The sequence below is a fragment of the Meleagris gallopavo genome, chromosome 10, assembly GCF_905368555.1.
Source record: "Meleagris gallopavo chromosome 10, MGAL_WU_HG_1.1, whole genome shotgun sequence".
Lineage (NCBI taxonomy): Eukaryota > Metazoa > Chordata > Aves > Galliformes > Phasianidae > Meleagris > Meleagris gallopavo.
Genome location: NC_139413.1, coordinates 3,422,717 through 3,441,541, shown reverse-complemented (window position 1 = coordinate 3,441,541; position 18,825 = coordinate 3,422,717). Strand labels below are relative to the sequence as shown.

The 18,825-nt window shown below is 51.5% G+C and overlaps 1 protein-coding gene across 2 annotated transcripts in view; it reads left to right on the top strand.

Moving 5' to 3' along the window:
- The first annotated feature begins 447 nt into the window (after nucleotides 1-447).
- TNR (tenascin R) overlaps nucleotides 448-18,825 on the top strand; it is a 51,820-nt gene continuing 33,442 nt past the window's right edge. The window contains exon 1 of one of the 2 annotated variants that reach the window (XM_085231277.1): nucleotides 448-923. The gene's annotated coding sequence lies outside the window, so the exon portion shown is untranslated. The remainder of the gene's footprint in view (nucleotides 924-18,825) is intronic. The other variant, XM_085231276.1, reaches the window with a different exon arrangement.

Here is an 18,825-nt window from a genome sequence, read left to right as displayed (position 1 = left end):
CATCCTACGTGGGAAGGGAGCTGGAAAATCCCTTCCAACTTGGGATTTTCTGTGTTTCAGTGATTAGGAAAAAACTCTTCACTCTGTGGGTGGTGATGGACTGGAACAGGTTGTCCAGAGAAGCTGTGGATGCCCATCCTTGAAGATGCTCAAGGCAACTTGGTCTAGTGGAAAGTGTTGGGTTGGAAGCATCTAGAGGGATTAGAACTGGATGATCATTAAGGTCTCTTCTAACTCAAACCATTCTGTGATTTTATGATCTGCAGGCAGGAAGCCCCCCAGACCACTGCCTGTTTCCACCACTGTTAAGGAGGAACAGCAAGACCCAAACCTTGTTGAGTTGGCTTGCCCCAATGGTTCACATTCCCAGCCCAGCAGAACTCAGCTCATTCTTTGCATCTCTTGCTTTTTTTTTCACTCCCTCCCCATCAGCACCCTTCTGGCCCCCACCCAATCTGCCCCTTCGATGCCTCCCCCGGGGCAGCCGCCCTGCAGCGGGGCCGGCGGGGGGGAGGCGGTGCAGCCGCAGCGGTGCCGCCTGGGTGTTCGGGCGGGATTTTCCTCCCACTTCTGCCCACTAGGTGGCTGCGTGCTGGGAGAGCCCGGAGCGGGGAGCGAGGGGAGAAGAGGGGAGAGCAGGAAATTAAAAAAAAATAATAAGAAAAAAAAAAAAAAACAAGCCGCTGAAATTTAAGCAGAGGAGGGAGCGGCTTCCAGGCAGTCCCGGGGTCGCTCCGCTCTGCCACAGTAGGCAGCGGGCTGCCGGCGCCAGGCAGGCGCCAGGCCGAGCCCGGGGACCCCCCCGGAGCGGGGACGCCCCAATTCCACCTCGACGGTTGCGGAAGGCAGGAGGAGGAAGGAGGAGGCAGGAGGAGGCGGCAGGAGGCAGCAGGAGGCAGGAGGAGGCGGCCCGGCCCGGCCCGGTGAGTGCGTTCAGCACCGCGGACAGCTCCGCGCTCTGCGGTTCTCCGCGCTGCGGGGCGACGCGGGGCTGGGAGCGGGGGGAGGCGGCCCGGGCGCGGGGCTGCGCGGGGGAAGGGCTGCGCTTTCGGAGGGAAGGTGCCCGCACTTTCTGCAAGTTCCCTTTGTGCCCGTCCCCTCCTGCAAGAAATTGGGCTCTTAGTCCCCGCGTCATGTGGTGAGAAGAGGGGGGAATGCATCTCACTGCGTGCTCGCAGGCGGTGCTGGGGGGCTCGCTCGCACTCTCTCCCCATCTCCCTTTCGTGCTCCTTCCCACACCCCGCTCCTATTTCACCTTTCCCCAGTGCCGTGCCCGTACCAGTCGCAGCCGTCCTCGGGCGGGCAGGGAGCATCCCCTGCGCAGCGCTGCCCTCCGCACCCAGCCCCGCAGCGCTGCCCTCCCATCTCCGCCCCGCAGCCCTCCCAGGCTGCGCCGAGCTGCCCGCATCCCCGCTTTCTGGTTAAAGTTTGAAGGAGATTATGCCTCCCCTCTTGCTCACTCGGGAATACCCCGATGGCAGCTGAATGGAGGCACGTACGGTTTGGGGGGCAAATCTGCGGGTTTGGAGCGGCTTCTGTAGCGCTCCGAACAAAACCCGGAGATTTAAACAGCAGCTCCAACGCTTCGTGGAGCTGGAGAATACCAAATAGAGGAAACAGCCCCGCTGGCACCCCGCGCCGAGCTCCAGAGGGCTTTTTCCTCCGTGTCCCTCCCCCAACAACCGGTGCCCTTCTCCTGCCCGCGGGATGCGCTGCCGGGGGCCGGCTGGGAGCTGCGGGATGCGCGCTGAGCGGCGGCTCCGGAGCGGAGAGCGGGCGCTGTTGGCGGGGTTACTGCTGCCGAGCCGGCGGGGAGAGCGATGCGTGGGAGCTGCCGAGGCACGGATTAATTAGGCACGCTCCGTGAACAAGTACCTGTTAGAGCTCCAGGCAGAAAATATCTCCCCTGGGAAGAGGAGGATGCTGAGCCCTACGGGGGATGCTGCCCAGCTGAGCATCCCACCTTTAGCCAGGTCTGTGTGCCGTCTGGGACCAGCGCGGCCGTGCCCAGCTCGTGCAGGGGAGTACCAGGCAGGGAGAACACTGTGGGATGGGCAGGGGGAGCAGAGGGGCCTCGGGCTCCCACAGCCCCCTGCATCATCCCAGAGCGCGTGATGAATGCGGTGAGCAGTGAGCAAATGTTCATTAGTGAGTACAGGAGTGAGGGTGCAAAGTGGACGTTTGTGCATGTTATATAAACAAACAGAAAGGAGCCACCAACGCGGAGGGGGAAGGAGTCGATTCATTGACGGAGCTGCCCAAGCAGAAGGGATAAAGCCAGCAGCAGGGTGACATGGCGTGGCAGCAGCTTATAATCCGCTCTGCTTTTAATTGTGTCTATAATGAGAAATGAAATGTCAATGTCATTAGATGCTGCCTCTCGCTGTCTCTGCCAGTGTGGCACAGGGGCACGGGGGCCATGCAAGGTTGGGTGCCCCCAGCTCTGTTACGAGCTATTCAACCCCTCTGCCCAGAGAGCGGTGGGCTGGGATGTAAAAGAGTAATAATGTAGGAGAAAAGGAAAAGAGAAGGAAAAACAGGGGAGGAGGCTGTGGCTCCCTGCACGGCTCCCAGCCTCACAGTGAAGCTGAAGGATGAGAATGTTGAGTCCCATCCTGATGGCAGAGCTCTGCAGGTTCCATGCTGGAGTTCTGGCAGTGCTGCCCATGCCAAAAGCATCTGCTGGAACACTGGCAGGAAAGTCAGCACCATCATCCCACAGTCACACCATCGTCTTTGTCTCTATTCATTGCAGAGCAGTTGGGCTAGATGAACTTTAAGGTCCCTTCTAACCCAAAGGATTCCATGATTCTATGATTCTGTGGAGCACATGGACAGATGCTGCCAAGGCTCTGGGCTGTGCAGGTCCGTGCCAGGGGGCTCCTTGGCTCCTTGACCTGCAGGGTGGTTTCTTTAAACCTCAACATGCAGTTTTGTCTCAGTTGATTTATTGATTTACTGTGACGTACTCTGAATACCAAAGTAAAGCTCTGCCAAAGCTTGGGGTAGTTGGAGAAATCCCATCCTGGGATGGGACAGAGGGAGCCTTCCCAGTTGTCATATAGAGAACTGAGCCTAGTGGTTGAGGTGAACACCATGATGAACATGAACCAGCTGCAAAGAAGGTGGGTGGTGCTCTGAGCTGCCTTAGCGTTGCCAGCAGATCAAGGGGTGAGCCATCCCTTCTGAGTGACATCTGCAGTGCTGGGTCTGGTGCTGGGCTCCCCAGAACAGGAGGCATGGAGCCCTTCTGTGGCAAGGGCCACAAAAATCATGAAGGGACTAAAGCTCCTAAGTGTGCTGGCCTGGGTGCAGAGGACAGAGTCAGAGCCATGCCTGGTGCAGGGCTGCACCGTTCCCTGCTCTCCTGCCTCTTCCAAGTCCCCCTGCCTTCATGTGCTCATCTCAGAGCTTGATTTCAAAATCCTTCACTTCACCTTTATAATTACCCCTCGCAGTCTCTTGCAGATGCTTCCTGATGAGCCCCAGGTAATAGTTTGATCTTCCCCCCCTTCCCTCCCCCCAAATTTGCTCCTTGTCACTTTCAGTGTCAAAGCCTTGCACTTCCATAAGCATCAACATTCATCTCCAATAATGCAGGGGGAGCTGAAAATGGCAGGGCTGGAAGCGTCAGGAGCTGCCCTGCTTCCAAAAACCAGGCAGGGGATGGAGGCACAGCCAGGATGGCACCCAACCCTCACTGGGAGATGGTTGGATCATTGCTTGAGTTGTCCCAATGCTACCCTAGCTCTGATGGCTTCCCATCACTGGAGACACTCCAGCATCCCAAGAGGACCTGATTGGGTGTCTCCCACTATAGACAGGTCCAAGTGATGTTTGCTGCCTTTGGTTAGTGAGCAGAACTAAGGTCCTGCTGTGAGATGCTATTCAGCTCTTGCTAAAAGGATGTTTATAGAAATATGCTTGCTCTTCAGCTGGGTTTTGGTCTTTTTCTCCAGGTGTGTGCCTGGCAGTGCTTAGTGGTCATTTTGATTTCCCATGGATGGCTACTGCTGGATTTGCGGCTATGGGGACCTAAATTCCCAAACTCTCCATGTTCTGTGGGCAGATGGGGGCATAAAGGGGCCCAGACCCTAACAATTCTTAGCAAAAAGGACAACAGGATGTGCTCTCTGAGACTCCTGTCTCTAGGAGCACAAAGAGATCCTTCACTCATTCCTAAAGGAGACCTCAAAATTACCCCCACTGTTGGGAATTGTCACATATGGGCCTCCAAGTGAAGAGAGTCCTTTGGTGGAGGCCGTCTTCTGAGTTAATGGGATGCATCTGGGGAGGGCCAAATGTGCTGAGCAGGGAATGGAGTGGGATGGGTTGGCGAGCAAGAAGGACGAGGAAGCCCTGGGTCTTGCAGTCCTTGCCTCCAACCCATTTCAGTCCCAAAGCATCCTTTTAAAAATGGAAACACTGAACAGTGAACCTCTTCCATTTTTTCCTGCTGAAATCATGTTCATCAGCAGAAATATCTGAAAACGAGCTCGAGTGCTGAAGCGCATCCCTGAGCAGAAGCACAGCCCTGCAACAGAGGCTGGCTGCCTTCAAGTTAGCCAGCCAGGGCTCCCGGCTGCTAATTATACATGGATTGATTGGGATCGATTGGGCTGTTTTCCCTTTGGGTGCAGTGGGGTGTCCACAAGAACTGCTCGAGCTGGCAATAATGGGACCCCCTCGCCCCAAGGTATCCAAGAAAATCCCATTGCAAAGTGCAAGCCTTAAACTCAGCTGTAATTACCCAGCTAATCTATTATGTAGCACTAGAGGCAGAGCAAACCAGACAAACAGTTCTGAGATAGCACTGGAAGAATTGCTTCATTCAGTAAATAATTTTAATGCCAGTAATTATTTCCTACAAGGGGGCAGGGCAGGAGTGCCTCAGGGGACTTCCAGCCGCAGAAGGGATGAGCCCCCTGTGTAATTCCTTATTAATAACTGATGTGCACTTTTCCCAGCAGCTGAACCAGGATGGCAGGTGTGGTTTTGGTGGCTCTGCCCCCACGGGCAGCATTTATGGTGCTGCCGGGGGACACAGCATCCCTGCAGCAATGGAGGCTGGGATGGTCCCTGTGTGTGTGTGGCAGCATCCCGGCCCCACCATGGTTCAGAGACAGTAAATTGGGTGTGAATCCATCGTTTTTCTAAAGTGCTACTTCCCTGTGTTAGCTTTGTGTTAATGAAGATTAATGGTGGGGAACAAAGATTAATGTATGGCTCGCTTCCTGGCCGCAACTGGCACAGCCAGTGTCCCTGGCATCCAGCTGAAGGGTGATGCTGGAGATGGGAACATGGATTTCCTACCTACAAGAGTTGTGTCCTACTGTGGGATGGTGCTGGAGGGGTCCCCAGGATGCAGAATGTTGCATTGCTGCTGCATCCTGGCAAACAACCACCCAGCCCCACTCCTTGCTTTCCCTCACTGCTGCCTTTTGCAGGGCTTTGGATTCTTGCTGCATCCAACATCTGAACCCAACTTCATGCATGGGAACAGATGGCTTTGATGATGCTCAAGGCAAGGCTGCTGGAGGGAGGGATGACTGTCAATGTTCCACAGAGGATCAGCATTGCCTCATTTGTCCAGCCGTGGCATGCCTGGGGTTGCGTCACCTTGCTGGTCCACCAACTGGAAAAGCTGGACCCAGAGAGTGGTCCAGTATTGGATCACAGAGCTTCACAGTTCTGTTCAACTCCATCTTCCATTTTCCTTCTCCAGCCTCTAACTGTAACCTTCATCCTCCATCTCCCCCTCCATCCTCTATTTCAGTCCATCTCCACCTCCATCTCCATCCTCTATCCTCCACCCATCTCCATCTTTCTGCTCCAGCCCCTTCCCTCTCCCTCTCCAGCCTTGCCACGCTCTCTTCCCCACTCTGGGCTTTTGTTTCCATCCCAGCTTCATTGAAAAGCGCTATTTATTGCGTTAGGCACTAATATGAAGAGAGTCTCTCTCCGGCTGCCCGCTGCAGATGGGGACCTCACTCAATCCGTGTCTTGTTCTCAGCTGGGGAATAACAATGAACTCGGGCTGGAGAAAGAGCAGCTCTGTGCTGCGGGAGACAGCCCTGTCCACGGGGCCAAAATAACTCCGTTTGTTTTATTTATAAACTCCGGGGGGACAAGGAGTGAGTGGCATACAGATGTTGGCACAGCTGGCTGGGCCGGCACTACGTGCCCGGCTGTGGGGATGCTCTGGGGTCTCGACATCCCACCCGCAGCAGGGATGCTCATGGAGAGCCCACAGTGTTTGGCTTCTACCCAAGAGGAAGGGGCAAACTAAAAACAGGGGGAAAAAAACCCCTCTTCATCATTTATAAAGAGTAAAAGGAACTGCAGTAGTGGTTGAGATGATCATTCCCCATCCGGATCCCTCCCCTCCACTGCCCCCCATGCATGTGCTTGCTCTTGCTCGTCTCCTCCCGCGCTCCCACGAGTGAATTGGATTAGTCACATCCTTAATTAACTGTGCCAGTGTGAGCTCTATTAGGCATTAAATGTTTGTCACAATCCAATTAAAAAAGCCATCCCAGCAGGGCAGGGGTTGGGCGGCACCACGGGTGTGCAGCCGGGTGGGGGGCATGGAGAGGAGCCCACCCCAGTCCCATGGACACTCATGGGGTAGGTTTGCCTTTGGGAAGAGCTCCATCTCTACATTACACCTGGGTGGTTTTGCTCCAACGTTTCCCTGCAGCCCTGAGGAGGTGGCGGTATCCCCGTGGTACCAAAGGCCACGTCTTATCCCATGGCAGTGGCTTGGGAGAGGGAACCCTGGCGGGGAGCATCTCTTCTGCAGCAGAAGCAGAAGGCTTAATCCCGTTAAATTTCTCCTTATCGATTGCGGATTTACAGCTAAACCACTCGCTGTGGAAATGCATGAGCTTCCCCCTCACAAGTGCATTAGCTGACCACACCGAGGGCTGCTCATACACCCCAGGGCTCAGCTGGGGACATCTGTCACCTCCGCTCGGTGGTGGCTGGAGTGACCCCACCAACAGGTAGGTCCCCACCACCCCCACCCTCTCCCTTTGATTCCCTCCAAATCACCCTGCAGGTCCAACATCCACAGCCTGTGGGATGGAGAGGGCTGGGGTAAAGGGGATTTTTATTATCGATCCCCAGAGTGCAGAATCTGCTGCTCTGGAGGATTTTCTTCCCAGCAATCAATGGAAATGTGTTTATCAGGAAAACGTGTTTGACCTGGACAAGTGTTTTAGTGATGTAAACAGAGCAGGAGCAGGGAGAGGTGGAGATAAGGAGGGTTTGGAGCAGAGACAGACAGCGGCACAAAGGCTGGGAGATGAGAGAGGCTGAGATAAGGAGTCGGAATGGAGGGGAGAGCCGTGTGGGGAAGGGCTGATGGGAGGGCAATGGAAGTGCAGGGAGAAGGAAGGTGATGGGAAGGCAGCTGTTCCCTTAAATTAGTACCAGACAGGGCTAGTTCCACCCATGGAAATGGGTGGTGATGGGGATAGGGTCCCTACCTGGCCCCAGTGGGGGCATACGGGTGATGCTGTCCCTGCCCCTCATTCTGCAGGTCCTGGTAAGGCACCCATCTGCTCATAGTGCAGCATATCTCTGACAAACTTCTCTCCCCTTTATTTCTCCTCTGTCTTCTTGTGACTCGTCCCACAAGATCATCGAATTAAAGGGGCCTCAGTTAGAGGCTTTAATTAGATCCTGGTTGTTGGGTCTGATGATCTCATGTCCACTTTGGTGCCACCCAGCAGCACAGCTGACCCAGATTGGAAGCAATGAGGGATTTGAGCTCAAGGGTCTTCCTCTTCCAACTGTGCTTTCTTGGACATGGCGCTGTCCTGCACCCCAGGTTGACACCAGTGACTTTATAACAAGGCTGCTTGGTCTCTTAAGGCAGTCTGGGCTGCCTGATCAGACAGACAGATTTCAGAACATTTTACAGGACAGATTTCAGGAGAGATGCCACTGCCACTGTGGGCAGAGAGATGCAGCAGGGATGCATGGGGTGGTTGGGTTGGGGTGTGCATGCCCTCCAGCACCAAGATAGGAGTGATGGTGATACTCCTAACATTCCAATGTGCATCCAGGACCACAGTGCTATTTATTTTAACCCCGTGAAGCTGGGGAACGCCCCAGCACTGGAGCAGGGAGCAGGAACAGCAGGATTAATAATTCATGAGGCTGTGTTAAACAGGACACCCAGGGGATGAAAACAGATACACCTCCAGGGCTTTATGGTACAAATCGAGCCATTAACTACCTGTGGCTGTAAGTAAATTCCTTCCGTAGGCAGCATGTCCCTAATGGTGCTTTCTCTCCCTATGTTGGTGAGGCTCTGTGGATGCTCTGCTTTGCTTTCTTCCCTCCCATCACTTCTGCAGCTGTTTTCTTATACACTTCAGCTCCTGTCCCAGACACGAGGAATGGGAGCACTGTGGGATCTGTGCCACTGCTGTTATCCTCCCTATTACCATGTCTCCATCGCAGGAACCTCCTGTTTGTTGGTAATGCTCTACCAAAAAAAGACCTTTTCATGGGATAGGATGTGGGGGAGCCCTGGGAAAAATGAGTGCCCAGACTTTATTGAGCAGCCAGTAGTTGGGTTCGCTCAGTACGCATGCGTGGTTTTTTTGGCTGTGTTCACTTTATGTGGCTGGAAGGGGTCCAGGTCCCAGGGAAAGCACCCAGAAATGCCACAGCCAAGGTTCCAGGCATGTCGGTGCACAGGGATGAAGAAAACTGGGCAATGCAGAGTGTCCCAGCCCATCCCCTATGGGATGCTGAGGCCCTCTGCCTTCATTTCCTACCATACTCTGCCCCACGGGGAAATGGGCACAGTTCTGATGGAGAGAGCGGTGATGGTGATGTGGGGCTGGGTATGATGGAGGCTGCAGGCAAGATTGATGGGCAGATCGAAGAGGCAGAGGAAAGAGTGACAAAGGTTAAGAGTATAAATAGGCTTCAACCCAGAGTGCAAGGGACTGGTGAGGGAGGATTGGTGGGGAATAAAGAGTGCAGGATAAACAGAGCATGGAAGTGATGATGGGTAAATAGGCAGTGAGATGAGAGCACTACCAGGAGCTGGGGGCACAGAGGATGGGGATAGGGTCCCTGTTGTCCCCAAACATGAAGGACTGGGCACAGGCTTCCTTTGCTGCTGGCAAGAGAAGCAGAGGATGCAGTGAGACCTTCAGCAGGAAAGCTTCTGTAGGGCAAGAGCAGTGACAACCAGTGAGGATGTGCCATGGGATGACACAGGAGAAAGCCACCATTGACATGCCCCAAACCCTGTGCCAGCATATAGATATCCATATGCTGGCAAGAACTGGGTGTGCGTACATATGCATACATACGTGCTGCTGTTAGCACTACTATTTGGGTTTTCTGCTGCTTTCAGGGGGCACAAATGGGGAGAGAGGCAGAGCACTGCGTGATGGCTTTACAACTTCCCAACCTGCTGAGTCGTGTTCTTGGTGGCTTAAAATAGGCTGTTATTAATGTGTCAGAATGACGGGCTCCCTTCGATTGTCAATTATCCTTTTTTATGATATCTCCAAAAGCACTCTCCAAAAGCACAAAAAAATAAAAAAATAAAAAAATAAAAAATTCCAGGTGATTTACTCCCCTTTGTAATTAGATTTGGTAATGAGGCTCTGCTTTGTAACAGTGCAGATCAGTGTCCAAGAAGCAGAAATTCTGCCAGCAGGCTCCCAGCCCTACCTCAAGACCTATACCCTCCACTGAGCTCACATGGGAGACCTGTGGGGACATCACAGCTGGGTCACCAGCACAGTATTGCTGCAGGATGCATCTCCTCCAAAAATGTGGATGTGTCCTTCCTTTTTCTCTCTATCTTAGGTAATGGAAATGACCTTCAGGATCACCAGGTCCAACCATCAGCCTGATCTACCAAGACCCACCATACTAACCCATGTCCCCATCCAGGGATGGGGACTCCACCACCCGTTCCTATGATTGGCCATCGTCCCCAAGAAGAAATTCTTCCTGCTGTCCAACCTAATCCTCTCCTAGTACAACGCCCAGGAGGGATGCCTCTTGGTCATTCCAAATAAGGGGAGCAATGGTGAGACCCAACAACCAATATGAAATTGCTGATGAAAAAAATTAAGAAAACTGGAACTACTTAAAAAGAAAATCTGCCTTGAGAAGCGATATTTGAAGCATTGCCATTTAGTGGACTCACTTGAAGCGTGGCAATTAAAAGCTGGCTATGCTTGATTGGCAGGAATTAGAACCCATGCCAAAGCCTGGCACAAGCGTGTGTCTCTCCCACCTGCTTGTCCTTCCTGATCCTTCAGACCTTTACCAGATGCCAAGCAGACAAATGATGCTAAATTAGCTGTGGTCCTTCCCCCCTGTTTCATTTATTTTATTTTTCAAAACCAACAGCTTGGAAATAAATGTCCCCTCAAGGCAGAGAAGTCTCCAGGTTGAGTTAATTTTCTTCACTCTTATCAGCATCCCCTTTGCCCCTACAACCTCTATCCTTGGTCCCATCAGCAGCTTCGTCCTTGGGCTCTCCAGGTACCTCCTTCTGTAGGGTCTGCTATTATTTGTATTTGGGAATTGCATTTGAAAGGCGAGATGATGTTTTGGGATTTGTTTTCCGTTAGGTTTAATTCATTTTTAATCAGCTGACGGTAACGATTTGATACAGACCATCTTCCTGAACTGAAGTTAATCACTGCTGAGCAAGCCTTTCACTTTGTGTTATTTAGAGAGGCATTTTAGAGAAATACTGTTGGAGAGGTTATTTAACCATGTATTTGTTTTCATTGTGTACACAGCTCTTTCATGGTCTTCCCGGCATTTAATGCAGAGAGATTTTATTTATTTTTGTCATTTGGAGGGAATTCAGCCCTGCCAAACTGCCTGGGATTGGTGGCCCTGGAGGCTGCAATAATCTGCACAGACCATCTGGGCTGCAGCCCAGGGGACTGGAAAGTCCTGTCCCCACCAGACATGCTCTAGATCTCTCATTTTTGGAAATAGAACGGCAGGGAAAGGCACCATAGAATCACAGAATCATAGAATTACAGAATGCCAGGGTTGGAAGGGACCTCAAGGGTCACGAATCTCCAACCCCCCTTGCCACAAGCAAGACCACCAACCTCCACATTTCATAGCAGCCCAGGCTGCCCAGGGCCCCATCCAACCTGGCCTTGAACACCTCCAGGGATGGACGGGGCATCCACAGCCTCTCTGGGCAGCTGTTCCAGCACCTCACCCCTCTCTTGGTAAAGAACTATGATTGCAGCGAGATGTGCCGGATCCCGATTTTTGCTCCCAAACCACTTGGAAGGCTGATTACTAAATGGGGAGGTTGGTGGCCCTGCATGCGGCAGGGGGGTTGGAGATTCGTGATCCTTGAGGTCCCTTCCAACCCTGGCCATTCTGTGATGATGGGTTGGCAGCAAACTCAGAGCAGGAGATGGAAAACGGGGCCATGTGGGCTAAGACCCTGAGTTATGAACTGGACTGGCTGGAGAGTCACCTTGCAAAGGATCACCTGACCGTGGTGGCAGTCAGGCAGATCCCTTGGGCAAGCCTGGCTGATGCTCTGCGAAAGGCAACCTGAGGCTCTAGATAGAAACTGAAAGCCAGGGAACCTAGTGCTGCCCCATCCTTCTAAATCCTTCCCTCTGACTCCCAAATCCCCTTCCTCCCTCTATTATATCCACCCTATCAGATTCCAGAAATAGTAGCTGCACCATCTCCCTTTGGTCTGCTTCGGCAGAGCTGGAATTATCCAAACCTCCTCCATGTGTTTATTCCTCTTTTTCACCCTTTGCTCTGAGCTGTGCTCCCTCTCAGCGCCACCAATCCACTCAGAGCTCTGCATCTGATAAGGAAAGGCAGTATTCCAACACACGCACACACCACACACCCGCCCCACCGCAGATGCATTATTTATGATGCGCATCGATCGTGGGAAATAACCCCGGGGCATTCCAACCTGATCGAAATTGCGGTTCACACCGCAGCGTTAATTACCCACCGGCCCTTCCCAGCGTCCACGATCCCAGCGGGGTGGGTCCATCAGCTCCACTGAGCACCGCCCGCACACAGACTGAGCATCCTCGCATCCCCAGCCCTGCTGCCTTCGCTCCCTGCCACCTAGCTCTGCTCTTCTCTCAGTGCTCAGGAGGTCTTTAGAACCTTCTTTAGTGTTTCCCTGCCTTGACAGTTCTTATGGGAACAAATGAAGCTACCTCTCCATCTTCCTGATGGACTGAGCAGGCTCAGCTCTCTGCAACTCTCCAGCGAGGCAGTCTCCTCATCCTCTGATGATTTTGTGACTCTCTGTAACTGCTCTGATTCCACATACTCCTTTGCTGAGCAGCCCACAGGCAGAGCAAAGCACTCTCAGAATGGTGCCTTTCCCCTGCACAGCTCCCTCCATTCCCCAGTCAATCCCATCTCCCCGGACGATGCCCCATGGATGGAGAAGCCCATCCTAGCACCTTCCCCAGTGCCAGGTTTAGGTGCTCACAGCTTTAGCTGGCGATGTTCTGTGCTCCTACACACAGAGTAAGGGCTGCGATGAGGCAGTAAGACCTGTGTTACAATGCTCCGATCACTCTGGATAAGCCACACAGACTGCTTAAAAAACTCTGCTCTACTCTGAATCATTCCCACGAGATTCAGAGAGATACAGCACCGCCAGACCCCAAAAACCACAGGTGTGGTGCTGATGCCAAGCAAGAAACATTCCCTCCCATCAGTGCTGATGGAAGAGCTTTCCAATATCATTCCTGAGTGAATGGGGTGGTTTGGGGAAGGTGCTGGTGCTGTGGTCACAGGCAGATGGTTTTGGCAGTGCCCAAAACACAGCAGCCACACAGAGAGGAGCACCAATGGGATGCAGTGCTCAGGGCTGTGCCATGGGAAGTTGGGAGTTCAGGAAGTTGGTACTTCTGCAAACAAAACACTTCTTGCCCTATGATAACGGGGTTAATGAAGAGATTAAACTGTGCCTAGAGCTGTTGCCAGCTGTAGGTATGGGAAATCAGAGAGGGTTGGGGATGCTGCTCTGCCTAGGCAGGAGGAGAGGAGCTCTGGTGGCTGGAGCAGGGGCCGTGCCCATCCAATGGGGATGAGCAGGAGGCTGGTGGAAGGAAAATGCCAGTAAATAGGCTACAGCAGATGTGGAAATGCTGGAATTATGATGGAGGATGGGGTGAAGATACCCACTCAGGCCTAGTGCTAGTCAGTATAGTGCCGTAACACCACAGACCTGAGTGCCAGCTCCCACCCAGGTACTGATTCCAATCACAGCACTCCAGCAGAATGGCTGGTAAAGGAAGTAATAACAGCAAAACACAATAAAACTGTAATGAAAAATAATTAAAAGACAGCTGTTGGCATGGGGATGATTAGGAATGCAGGGAGGGAGGCGGTTACAGTGCTATCTAAGGGAGGACACGAGGAGCAGTGCTGGTGGTGGTAATGGGGCTGCTGGAGACAACGGGGTGTCTGGATGGAGGCACAGATCTTGGAATTGTAATGGGAATAATTATGACTCTAATGGGGTGGTAATAAAGATAATGGTATTGTAATTGAGGAGGGGATAGCTGGAGAGGAGGAGGTACAGATAACAGCCTTGTAAAGGAGATAAGAAAGATAATGGATGGTAATGGAGTTGTTGTTAAAGGTAATGGAGTTATAATGAGGTGACGACTGCAGCAGGTAGAAGGGATGGTTGGTTTAACGAGGATCACGATGCAGAGATGACTATATTTCTAATTGGCTGTGACAGGCAGCGGTGGAGGTGACCGGGAGGCTAACATCAACTGAAGGGGTCAACCACTAAGACAAACACGGACATGCAAAGAGCACGGCAGGACTGCGGTCCCCGGGGACACAGCACAGAGGTGATGGGCAGCAGGGATGCTGTGCTGTAGTATGAGGAAAAGGGCAGAAGAGATGGAAAACAAGCCTTGGGCAAACCCTGAGGTTTTCTTCAGGTCTCTGAACCCAAGAGACAGGGATGGGGGGCAGTCCATGGCACGGATGAAGATGAGGAGCGCCGGCAGCAGAGATGACGGTGACTGGGATGAGCCGGTGGCTGCAGCACGGCTGTAGGGCAGGGATGGTCCCTGTGGGCTGCACTGTGTGGCAGTGACTGGCTGGGACAGACACGAGTGAGCTCATCGGCTTGCAGCGATGCTGGCACAACTGCAGGGGATGAGGTAGAGCAACTGATTCACTCACCTCCTCCTGAAGCTCAGCACAAGGTCCCCAGCCCTTCTTTCAGTCCCATCAATGGCCATTTTTGAGTTCCTGCTGGTGATTTCTTGTGCAGCCCCACCATGGTGCTCCCAGACCGCTATGCTCCTGCAGGACTTGGAGAAATACTGCATGCCCCAGAAGTTGGGTTAGCTATGCAAAGGCCCTGCTGACATGAGCACACTTGACTCTAAATGCCCTGGAGGATGTTCTCCAGGCTGGATTGGAGCCTGGTGCGATTATCCCATCCTAATGAGCTGAATGGGAGGGAGGGCTGAAGCTCAGCCCACACAGGGTTCCTGCACTGCGACTCTTGGCTCTCCTCCATTCAAGAAGCAAAGAGCTTGGGCTCTCGTTAGCTCTCATTCTCCTTCCCATGCATTTAGAAAATACTTTTCCACAGCCATTAAACTGATGGCCTATTAGAGCTTGTTCTGCTTGTATTTGTGCATCTGCTCTCCTCATCGCTGGGCCCCCGTTTTCATTTCCCTTTCTCTGCAACTCCTTTAGGGAGTCACATCCACCAGGTCTCTGAGCCACCTTTCTCTTGTCCCTCTGCATCAAGATGGCTTGTTTTGGTGCCCCTAATACAGTTGTTTTAGGTTATTGCCAGCTTCCCTGCTCTCTTCATCCCTCAGATTATCTTCCCTAGAGATGTCACCTACCAGTTCCCAGAGATTTTTTTTGGCAGACCATTATCCTCATTCTGCTGTTCTCACTCCCTTTCTCTTGGCACTGTGCACTCCATTGCTTTGTGATTTATTTCCTGAAATTACGTCCCACTTTTTTTTTTTTTTCTCTTTTCCCAAGCAGTTCTTCTCTATTAGCCCAAATCAAAGCCGGAGCAGCAGCTTCTCCAGTAGCTTTTCCCAAATCATTGGAAATGAGAAGTTATCCTAACACACCTCAAGAATGGAACAACTCCATGCTGCTCTATCACTTTCCCCATGAGGTGTTAGTGGATTTGAAGGCTCCATTACCAACAGGTGATGAGAGACCCGGGGTTTGAGAAGTCCCCTTTATTCACCCACCTCCCCATGCTGACTCCCATGAGGGCTGGTCCACATCCAAGTCATCTGCTCCCAGTTCCTTGCTAAACTTTAGGAGGAAAGTCCCATTTGCTGGTATTTTCTAGGCAGTACCTCCTCCCTTTATCAGCAAGCCAGCATGACTACAGTGCTATAACCTTTGTAGTTCTTCCTCTGCTTTTAGGGGTACAATTTGGTGAGTTGGAAGTGGCATCTGCCTGGGAAAGGGAGAAGCATCCTTTAAACGCCTCAAGTACCTGTGAAGGAAATGAAAGAGCTAACAACTGAAAAAAAAGTCAAGGTGAAGAGCTAGAAAGAAAAGAACTAAGGAGATTGCCTCCAAGATAACCTAAAGGTTCACTTCCACTTAAAGATGTGGCTTTTCTTTTTTTGGTCTTAATCAGTTTCTCAATAGAAAAACCTGAAGTCAAAATAACCCAGCACACCAAAGGACAAAGCAATTGCAGGTCCCCTGGCTGGTTGCCAGATCAAACTCTGCTATATACAGTAAAAAAAAACAAAGGGGAAAAAAATAAAAAAGGAAGAGAAACAATAAACCATAACAGGTCTCCCAAAGGGAAAACAGGCAGTGAGGGTGAAGAATAGGAGGAGAAATTAGAAGAGAAAGTTGGCCTGACTCCAGGGCTGAGTTGTTCACAGATCCCTTAATGGACAACCAGTTGCCCTGGGAAGTTGGTGAAAAACTCCCATTGGTGTCATCACCAGAGGCTCCAGTCTTGGTAAATAATGATGAATTGCGAGCAGTGGCATGCAGTGAAAATCAAGGAGAGAAGTAGTGCCTTAAGGAGGAGTTGCAGCAGCCAGTTCTCACACCTGAGGTGCTGCTTTTGCTTGAATAGAAGGGTTAGGATGTCTCATGTCTCTAGCATGGGGCTGGGCAGGATGCTCAGAGCTCCTTGGAGATGCATGAGTTCAGAATATCTGCTGTTGAGCATGGAACAGAGCTGCTCAATGGAGGAAAATAATAAAAAGAAATAAAGAAGAAAAATGCAACATCCAAGTTAAGGGCAATTCAATTGGGTGAGGGCTGACCTCTCCTTTCACCTGAGTATCAGCATCTCAGGAAGTTTTTGGAATTACCAGAGAGGATAAAAGAGTAAAATAACTGAATGAGATCAACTCCCCAGTATGCAAGAGATGTTACTGGTGTTCTCTTGGCTCTTGTCAACGCCCACATACCAGCAAACATGCTCCAAGTTCCCTGAGAAACTGTGCCCTGTGAGCAGGTGTATAATCAGTGAACATACAGATGTTATAATTAAGAAATATACAAGAAAGTTAGGGTGTACAGGTTATCACAGCAAAGAAGAATGGATAGAAAGCTTACCCCTGTCCTGGGCTCACTGAGAAGACTCCAAGAAGAGTGATCTCCAAAACAGATCCTTCCCCAGTGTAGTCAGCTCTTAAATGGGTCTAGGAGAGGTGGAGCCAGTCTTCTACCTGGTAGCACAGATGAATTGCCTTCACCTGTGCTTCCAGGGCTGACTGGTTGCTCTCCTCAGGTGGTCAATCAGAGGTTCAGGCCGTGATTCAGCAGTTCCCACATAGCAGGTCTTGCAAGATGTATTAGCAATGCAGCTAGCAGCGTTGTCCTGCAACCTGTAGGATTTAACAGCTTGGATTTAACACTCTTTCTAAGAGTGGTTTTAACTAGCCAATACATTTTTTTATGGCAGGGTGAATAACTCTCTCAATTTCATAGCGCGATCCGCAGAAAGTCATTTTCTATTAAGCTCTTTATTGCTTTCAAGGGGGTAAAAAAGCAAAAGTAATGCAACCAAAGTTACATTTTCCTAAAGTTTTATGGTGGTTTGTTTGTTTGTTTGTTTTTAACTTCTTAGTGTAAGTTTTGCAAGGATTCATGTGTCAGACTCTCTACTTCTGGCATCCATGGTTGTTTGGTTGGGATTGGCTTTGGGGTACATCGCAGCCCCACAGCTCAGCTTGGAGGCTTCAGGTGTGGCTGGGAGCCAGCTTTGGGCTGTACCTCAGTGTTTCAGCCCAGGGTTTGTTAGGTAAAACAGCACAGGGGTTTTCGTGGTTCCAGGCCATGACCGTGGATAAGCAGTGGGGAAAATTTATCAGCTTCCATTCAAAAATTGGGAAGCTAAAAATCTCCTATAGGCACAGGCTGCTGCCAGCCCCAGTGCTCCTCTCACCTTTGGGAATGATACTGCCTAAGGCATCCATGATGCTGCTGCCTTCATGCTGATTTGTTGCTGACCTTGTCAAAATTAGAAATTGGCTCTTTCAAGCTCAGAGGAGGCGTGCTCAGCCCCTGCAAAGGGATGAGCATCCCTCAGCTCATCTTGCACGGACGTGCACGTGTTTGGTCCTCACTTTGTCATGTCTTTGGAGGCTGGAGCTGGTATTCCACTGGTGGGAACAAAAAATTGCTGCTGATGGCCCAGAGATGTCTTCTTCCTTGGCAGAGAGAAGAACAGGAGAGGGCAATGGGCCTGGACGCCAGCCCAGGCTGAGTCAGCATTTGGGTGTACAGAAGCTCTAACATGACAGCATCAGAACTGGGACTTAAAATATAACAAACTAAAGCCATGTTCTCAGCCCCAAGCTGTCTCTGAGCTCCATGGAGGACAAAGCCATCCCCTCTCCATCCCAGTGATCAGGAGGCTGCAAATGAATCTTTGGGTCCTGTCCCTGCCCAAGATCCTGCTTTCCTGCAGGTTTTGCAGGCTCAGAGGGCCGTCCCCAGCAGCAATTGCTGCCTGCCAGCCCCCAGGGGCTTTGGCAACCAATAGCTTTTTATGGATATTTGAGCTTTGATGGAAGCCACGGAGCTCTTGGATGCAGCCATCCACCACAGCATCTCTCCTGCCCTGACCTCTGTCCTGTTTGCTGTGTGTAATAAGACAGGAGAGCAGCAGGCCATATCAATGAGTAGGTTGGGTTTGCTGAATCTGACCAGTTGTCCTGCTCCCAGCTGGCATCAGGGGCTGTTTGCTCCCAAGTTCCTGCAACCAAAAATCCCTGCCTTTCACACCTCTGTGCTCCAGCTCCATGCATATTTTTGGCTCTTCCCACAGTGCTGTAATTGCTGTCCAAGAGATCTCATTGCTCAGTTCAGCAAGCCCTGCACAGAAGACCGCAGTGCATCACTTACCACTATTTATCCATCCACTGGAACAAAAGGGGAGGAGGGCAGCAAGAAAGTGTGCTTCAGATGGCTGTGGCTAATTTGGGTTTTGAAATGATAAGACTCACAAATTCAGAGAAACAAGAGGTGCTGAACCAGCCTTCTCTGAGCAGGAAAGGGCAACTGCACATATGTGCGTGTGGGTGCTGGGTACTGAGGGAGAGGGGGAACTGAGCCAGCAAGGGGTATGGCACATCACTGCCACACGACCAAAGGGTCTCCTTCAGCCCAATCTTGTCTCTCCGTGCAGCTCTTCAGGCAAAAAATAACCTTAAAATTGATTTTAAGTGCAGGCTTGTAAACAGTCCAACCCAACACTCATGGTGCTAGGGGGAGAATTTAAGTGAGCAGTAATGATCTGGATCCCACAAAACCTGACAGACCGGC